The 9,122-nt window shown below is 37.2% G+C and overlaps 1 pseudogene; it reads left to right on the forward strand.

Moving 5' to 3' along the window:
- The first annotated feature begins 3,959 nt into the window (after positions 1-3,959).
- LOC122482191 lies at positions 3,960-4,142 on the forward strand (annotated as a pseudogene).
- Positions 4,143-9,122: the final 4,980 nt, after the last annotated feature.

Below are 9,122 nucleotides of genomic sequence, written 5' to 3' on the forward strand. Positions count from 1 at the left end.
AATCAAGAGGGGTGCCTGGGTGGCTCAGCTGGTTAAGCATCTGACTTTGGCTCTGGTCATGATCTCACAGCTCAGGAGTTAGAGGCTTCACGTCGGGCTCTGTGCTGACAGCTCAGAGCCTGGAACCTGCTTCAGATTCTGTGTCTCCCTCTCTCTCTGCCCCTCCCCTGTTCACACTCTGTCTCTCCTTCAAAAATAAATAAACATTAAAAAAATTTTTAATAAAAATAAATAAAATAGAAATCCAGAGCAATAATAACCATAAAGTAAAATTTAAGAAGTAACAACAACCTGACAAAATGAATATGAATCAAAAAATTCCCATGCCCTTTGAGCCCTTAATTTTATAACTAAAAATTTTGCTCAGGAAGATCAGGGGCTGGAGCCAGTTCAATCTATCTGATTGTTAAATTTTCTGGACTTTCATAAGCTGGTTTTTAAATATGACCATTATTTAAAATTAATGTATGTAAATTTACCATTAAATAAATTACATTTAAAATAGTAAGTACTGGGGCACCTGGGTGGCTCAGTCGGTTAAGCATCCGACTTCAGCTCAGGTCACGATCTCGCGGTTCGTGAGTTCGAGCCCCGCGTGGGACTCTGGGCTGATGGCTCAGAGCCTGGAGCCTGCTTCCGATTCTGTGTCTCCCTCTCTCTCTGCCCCTCCCCCGTTCATGCTCTGTCTCTCTCTGTCCCAAAAATAAATAAATGTTAAAAAAAAATTAAAAAAAAATAAAATAGTAAGTACTAAAAATTCATCACATCCTAATTTTTTAACTATATTTTACTACTATCTATGCTCTTTAGCTTTTTATATCTATAGTGTGCAACGGCACATTTCTTCCCAACTTTGCATTCAGTGCTGTCATGCTGGTTATATGGAACAAGGTATTAACATTTTTTTAATTTAGTATTTCAAATGTTAAGTTTAGAAGTTTTGAGACCTGTCAATAGAGATAAGAAAAGTACTGTTTTCCACTGGACCAAAAAAGTGATTACACAGTTAAGGAACTAAGAAGATGGTTGGTGATTTTATAACCTAATAGAATAGACTCAGTTGACTTTTGGGGGCACAAAATGGTAGAAGAATGGTAATTAAAAAAAGAAATGTTTCATGTGTTAATTTTAACCATTCTGACAGGGGTGAGGTGCTATCTCATTGTGGTTTTGATTTGCATTTCCCTGAAGATGAATGATGTTGAGCATCTTTTCATGTGTCTGTTAGCCATGTGGATGTCTTCTTTGGAAAAAAAGTGTCTATTCATGTCTTCTGCCCAGTTCTTAACTGGATTATTTACTTTTTTGGGTGTTGAGTTTTATAAGTTCTTAGATTCTGGATACTAACCCTTTATCATTTGCAAGTATCGTCTCCCACTCATAGGCTGCCTTTAGTTTTGTTGATTGTTTCCTTTGATGTGTAGAGCTTTTTATCTTGATGAAGTTCCAATGGGTCATTTTTGCTTTTGTTTCCCTTGCCTCCAGAGACATGTCTAGGAAGAAGCTGCTATAGCCAATGTCATAGAAGTTGCTGTCTGTGTTCGGGTGTTATATGTAAGTGATGAATCACCAAATTCTACTCCTAAAACTAATATTATACTATATGTTAACCAACTAGAATTTAAATAACAACTTGAAATTAAAAAAGAAGAAAATGAGAAATGATGTGTGACTATACTAATGTGTTCAAAAAGTAGAACATGGTTGTTAAATTTGAAGAAGGTTAACCTGGAAATGGAGGTGATTATAGGTCATAGATTTTTAAATTGTCCATATGACTATAGTCAAGGCCTAGGATTCCCAAGGTGTCCCAGGGTGTCAAAGTGAACTCACAGGGACATTGTAGGATATTTTCCTTTTTTGAGGAAAATGGTGATACATGACGTCTGTTGGACAGGGCTTGAATTAGTCACTCAAGGTATTCCATTTCAACATTAGGTCATACTATATTTCATTTGATGATGCTATTTCTTTGCAAAGTTGTTTTTGGTGGTTGCTAGGATAAAGAACAAGTATCTTGTGAAAATCAATGAAGAACAAGAAAAGACCGCACCAGACACCATTCAAGTCTAGATGAAGAATCCAGCTAAAATGTCAATGAATTGCTAAAAGGCAAATGTGATCTAGAATGAGAGTATAGAACTTCTGGAAGCCATAAATACAAGGGAAGTTCACAACCACCAGTGCTCACAAGTAAGATTTGATGCAAGGCAAGAGATCTGAGCAAGCATTCCTCATGGTGCAGGCCTGGGGGAAATACAAAGGCCTAAAGGACGAAACTCCTTGAAAAGAAAAGACAAAACTCAAGAAGAAATGTATAATTTGAACAGTCCTATATATATTAAAGAAATTGAAATAATAGTTTTTTTAAACTGTCTAACAAAGAAAACTCCAGGCATAGATAACATCACTGGCAAATTCTACATAGCATTAATAGGAGAAATAATATTAATATTATACAAACTCTTCCAAAATACAGAAAGGAAGGAATACTTCCCAACTGATATTATGAGGCCAGCATTACCTTGATACTAAAATCAGGAAAAAAATACATTGCAAAGAAAATATAGCTTCAGGCCAGCAGCACTCATGAACGTAGTTTTTTTTAATCTTAAAAAAATACTAGTAAATTGCATTAAAAGCATATTAAAAGGTAATACATCATAACCAAGTAGAACTTATCCCAGGGATATAAGACTGGCTTAACATTTAGAAATGTAATTCATGATAACAACAGTCTAAAGAAACACCATATGATCCCCTCAAAGAAAAAATCTGATAAAATTCAATATCCATTCAACAAACTTTCAACTTTCTCAATCTGATAAAAAAAAATCTACAAAAATTCCTACAGTTAATATCACATTTAATGGTAAATGACTGACTGTTTCCCCCACTAAGATTAGGAACAAGGCAAAGATGTGTGTTCCCACCACTCCTAGTCAACACCATACTAGAGGTTCTAGCCAGTGCCATAAGACAAGAAAAAGAAATGGGGCACCTGGGTGGCTCAGTCGGTTAAATGTCCGGCTCTTGGTTTTGGCTTAGGTTATGATCTCACAATTCATAAGTTCGAGCCCCAAATTGCTTTGGATTCTCTCTCTCCCTCTTTCTCTCTGTCCCTTGCCTGCTCATTCTGTGTTTCTCTCAAAAAAAAAAAAAAAAAGACAAGAAAAAGAAATAAAACTGTTCATTCACAGACAGACAAAATAATTTTCTATGTAAAAAATCCTGAAGTAGCTACAAAAATATTTCTAGAACCAATAAGTGAGTTTAGTAAGGTCAGAAAACACAAGATTAATTTACAAAATCAACCATATTTCCATATACTAGCAATGATCAATTGGAAAGTAAAATATCAACCAAAAACTACCATTTACAATGCCACCAAAAACCATAAAATATCTAGGCATAAATAGGTTCAAAGGTATGAATTGCTAAATAGGTACAAGCTATGTATATGGAAAAACAGAAAATACTGATGACATAAGTAAAAAAGACCTAAGTCAATGGAAATATACACTGTGGTTATGGAATTGAAGACTCAATATTGGCAATACGTCAATTCTTAATCTTGTTCAGGATCTATAGATTCAAAGCAATTCTAATCAAAATCCCAGTAGAGGTTTTGATAAAGATCAACAAGTTGGTTTTAAAATATATATGGAAAAGCAAAGAAATTACAATAGCCAAGACAATGTAAAAATTTTTTTAAACATTTATTTACTATTGAGAGACAGAGCATGAACATGGGAGGGGCAGAGAGAGGGGGAGACACAGAATCTGAAGCAGGCTCCAGGCTCTGAGCTGTCAGCACAGAGCCTGACACGGGGCTCAAACTCAGAAACTGTGACATCATGACCTGAGCCGAAGTTAGATGCTTAACTGACTGAGCCACCCAGGCAACCCCAAGATGATTTTAATAAAGAAGAATAAAATTAGAGAACTCATCTTATAGCAAGGCCACTTCAAGTCTTGCTATAGACCTACAGTAATCAAGACAGTGGGACACAAGGAGAAGGTGTAGTGTTTACTCCTGAGCAGCTCTAGGTGTTAGTTTCTGCAACTGTCTTCTGCCACTGATGACTGTCCTTCTCTCTTCCTTTGGGGTAGTAAGAGTGAGAGGATGCAGTCTAAGTGGTTTCTGAAGAAGAAAGAACAGGGTGGTACCAGAGGAAGTATATTTAGATTAATGGAATAAAATTGAGAGTCAGTAATAGATTCACATGTATATGAACAATTGATTTTTTACAAGATTTTAAAGGTAATTCAGAATACAGATAGTTTTCAACAAATGGTACTGGAACATTTGGATATCCATAGCAAAAAAAAAAAAAGAAGAAGCTTGATTCATACTTCATGCCCATTACAAAAAACTGACTCAAAATGAATTATAAGACAAATGTAAAATCTCAAACTATTACATTTCTAGAAAAAATAAGTTGAAAATTGGACTTAATTAAAATTAAGACCTTGAACTCTTTGAAAGACATTTTTAAGAATGAAAAAGTAAATCTTAAACTGGGAGAAAGTATTTGCAAATCACATATTTGACACAGGTCTTGTATTCAGAATATAAAAAAAAAACCACTCAAAACTCAATAATAAGACACATACAACCCAACGTAAAATAAACAAAAGATTAGAATAGGCACAATACCGAAAAAGATATACAGATGACCCATAAAAATATGGAAAAATATATTGGACATCACTATCCATTAAAGAAATGCAAATTAAACCACAATGGCATACTACCACATACTTATTAGAATTGCTAATATAAACAATAAATGGCTATAAATAAGTAATAAATGGCTAAAATAAAAAATAATACCAATTGTTGACAAGGATGCTGAGCAACTGGGACTCTCATACATTGCTGGTAGGAACATAAAATGTTACAGCCACTTTGGAAAATGGTTTCTTATAAGGTTAAAGATACAATTACCATATAACCTAGCAAATACCACAATGAAATATTTACTCAAGTGAAATGAAATCTATATTCACACAAAAACCTTTTTGTGAATATTTGCAGAAGCTTTATTTGTAATCACCTAAAATTGAAAATAACCCAAATCTCACTCAACTAGGAATACATAAATATGCTATATTACACTCATACAATGAAATATGACTCATCAATTAAAAAAAAACACTTTACTGATACACACAACATCATGAGTAAATCTTAAATGTCTTTTCTAAGTGAAAGAAGGCAGGCTCAAAAGACTATATGAACAACTCCATTTACGGGACATTCTACAAAGGCAAAACTAGAAGGACAAAAAATAGACAAGTGGTTGCCACAAGCTGGTGATGGAGCGCAGGGAATTCACTAGAGTAAACGAACTTTTGTGTATCTTGATTGAAGTGGTCATATGACTACACACATTTAAATTCATAGGACAGGCCACTAAAAATTGTAAAATTATACTTTAATTTTTTAATAAAAAAAGTAATGATTGTCTATAGAGTGAGGTGGGAAATAAAATGGAAAAAGCAGGAATAGAAGCAGCTAAACTTCCCTGAATATAACTTGTTTTGTGTATTTACTTTGGAACCATGTAAATTTTTACATAAATATAAAAAAAAATTTTAGGGGCACCTGAGTGGCTCAGTCAGTTAAGCCTCTGACTTTGGCTCAGGTCATGATCTCCTGGTTCGTGAGTTCGAACTCCATGTCAGGCTCTGTGCTGACAGCTCGGAGCTTGGAGCCTGCTTTGGAGTCTGTGTGTCCCTCTCTCTCTCTGTCCCTCCCATGCTCATGCTCTGTCTCTCTCTCTCTCAGAAATAAATATTAAAATTTTTTTAATAAAAAAATTTATTTTATTATTTTTAAAATATAATTTATTGTCAAATTGGCTTCCATACAAACCCAGTGCTCATCCCAACTAGTGCCCTCCTCAATGCCCATCACCCACTTTCCTCTCTCCCCCACCCCCCATGAACCCTCAGTTTGTTCTCTGTATTAAGAGTCTCTTATGGTTTGCCTTCCTCCATGGGGGAAGGAAAGGGGAAATAAAAAAATTTTAAGTTGCATAAAGCATTATCTAAAAATCTGTCAAGAGAAAGTATTTGAAATTACTTTAAAGCATAGTAATTTAACTCTACACATTTAGTGAGATATTCCCCAAAGGCAAATATAACTCATATTGTTGATAATAGTGTTGGTACTTTTATTCTGAGACTATAAGAATGATGAGGTTAAGTTAAAACCCTATAGTCATGAATTAATTTGGGAACTGTATATGTTCACTTTTGGGTTTTTTGCTTCCATGATGCTTGATGCTTCAGAGATACAGAGAGAGAGAGAGAGAGAGAGAGAGAGAGCAAGAGAGAGAGAGAGAGATAGGTAGAGATGGAGATATTAAAACTTGTCTTACCAGGTGGCATGTAGGATTGTGTCCTTAGACACAAGATGAACTTAGATGAACTACGCCCTAAATTACAGAAGAGCTTTTAAAACTCTAATTCCTGGAAAGTTTATTAATAACTTCTCTTTGAGTATTCCACATCCAACAAAGTTTCAATGTTAGTTTATGTTTCTTCTTTTAATCCAAGTTATAGTTAAAGTAATCCTTTTAGGGAGCTTCATAACAATCTTACAATGACAGTGCTTATTATTATCCTTATTTTGCAGATGAAGAAACTGAGGCACAGAGCTCTTGAAACTTGCTCAATGAATTAGAACTATCTAGTGAATTAGCAAATCAGAACTATCTCAGATTTGGAAGATAGGATTCCGCATTTTTAGACTAGAATTTACTTATCCTGGGGTGTTGAATATTTCCTATTTACATGAAAGAAGAAACAATGAAATGCCATAGGATTTTTGTTAATGCTGTTGCATTCTGTTTAGTTTATCAATCAGAAACAGATAAACTTTTATGATGAGGACCTTTAATCGGAATTTATAATTTTAAGATCAGAAATAACTAAGCATTAAAAGTAAAAAAGGAGAGAGAGAGAGAGAGAGAGAGAGAGAGATACTGTAGAGCTCAGAAACAGGGGTTATCACTCCAATAAAGGGCTATAAAATATTACCCCAGCTTCAAATATTTGGTTTCAGGAGGATTTAGTTCTCAGTAAGGACACCCTTTTCCCACCAGTTCCTTTCTGGTTCCTTTCTGGTTCTTTCCTTAATATGTAACCTTCTTCATATATCACAAGGGATATAATATTTAAGTTACTATGCTTAGGAAGTTTATGAAATATTTTATGTTTTTCAAAAAAAACAAAATTTGTTAATAAAAGAATTCCTGAATTGAATAAATGAAAGAATGGTTCGGGGTCTTATTAGTCTCATGATAGAAATTTTCACGCCAAGCTAAGATGGCAAAGTAGTAGAACAACCCTAGGCTTGCCTTGTCCCTCAAACACAGCTAAGTATCAAATCATTCTCAATACCTATGAAATCCAGCTGAAGACTGACAGAACAAACTGCACAACTAGAGAGAGAGAAGAGGCAACATTGTGGAAGGTAGGAAGTGCAGAGATATAGTTTGAGGGAGAAACAGATAACGGGTGCTGTGGAGGAGAAGGAGTGCTGGTCACAGATAGGAGAGAGAGAGAGAGAGAGAGAGAGAGAGAGAGAGAGAGAGAGAGAAGCCCACAGAGGATGGCACAAGGAAAACACTTCCCCAAAGCCACTGACTAGGAAAATGAAAGGGGTTGATTTTCACGAATTTTTACAACCAGCTTAAACTCCAAAGACTGGAGTTTTAGAAGTCCATGCTGTAGCAGGTGTGGAGGCTGGCAGAGCAATGCTCCTGTGGAGAAGGCAGGCAAATAGCCCAAGGGGCAGATGATATGATCTGAGGATCCCCTGGGATGCACTAGGAGAGAGGGCTCCCTCTTCTTGGAGAGCATCTGGGAGAGGTGGCATTGCCTCTCTGAGGACAAAAGAGCTGGCAGGTTCCATTTCCTTCCCTGCCCCTCAGCACAGGTGCACAGACATCTGCTGAGGATGGCTAACCTGTACACTGATCTCTGAATGTGCTTTACTCCAAATCCACCCCCTTGAGCTTTGGTGCGACTGCCTTTCTGGAACAAACCTCTTGTTCTGGAACAACAAACCTACTGCAGGGAGAGCCTCCCTCAAAGGATCAGCACAGGCCCCCACAAAACCAGGTTCCTAAAGTATGGAGTTTTAAAACTCAGCTCGCCTGCCTGAGATAGAGCCCAAAGTGCACTGCACTGCTACATGACCAGACAGCCCGGACACAGGGTGAAGGCAGGGATCTGAGGGAAACCTGGAACACAGGAGGGAAGACTGTTCACTCTTTTGGGAGGGTTTTCGGACAGGGGCAGGTATGACCTCCCCTCTCCGGGGATGAAGGAAGGGGCTGGCATCATTTCTCTCCCCCATCCCTCAACATAAACTAACTTCAGCAAGCAGCACTGTGGCTTAAACCACTTACGTGAAGCCCCGCCACCCTGCACTCTGATGTTGCTTCTTTACTAGGACAAGTGTGCCTGAGAACCAGAGAAGTGGGGCCCTCCCCTAGAGGACGAGCACAAACCCCCTCTCCACCTCCCAACCTGCACACATCACATCTACTGACAATAGAGTTCTGCAAAGCTTTAGCTCTAGTGGAGATAGTATGACGTCTCTTTTAACAAACAGACCAGAGAACACCTAGTTAAAATTTGCCACACTCTGGCCAAGGTCCAAACATTCCCCAGTGCAGAAAAAGAGAAACTCTGCAGATGACTAACCTGAGGGAAAGAACAGTCAAAACACAGCAGCAGAGTGCACACAGCACACACCAGGGACATTTCCTGAAGCACCAGGCCCTGGACAGTACATTCTCTCTTCTTAATATAGCCATTACTCTCAGTAGCAGGAAACATTGCAGGTTTTCCTAACACACAGAAGAAGACAGAGACCCAGACAAAATGCCAAGACAGAGGAATTCATCCCAAAAGAAAGAACAAAAAAGGTCACAGCCAGGGAGCTAATCAAGACAGATATAAGTAATATGCCTGATCCAGAATTTATTATTTTAATTTTATTTTAATGTTTATTCATTTTTGAGAGAGAGAGAGACACAGCATGAGCAGGGTAGGGGCAGTGAGAGAGAGAGGGAGACACATAGAATCCAAAGCAGGCTCCA

This window comes from Prionailurus bengalensis, chromosome C1, assembly GCF_016509475.1.
Source record: "Prionailurus bengalensis isolate Pbe53 chromosome C1, Fcat_Pben_1.1_paternal_pri, whole genome shotgun sequence".
NCBI lineage: Eukaryota > Metazoa > Chordata > Mammalia > Carnivora > Felidae > Prionailurus > Prionailurus bengalensis.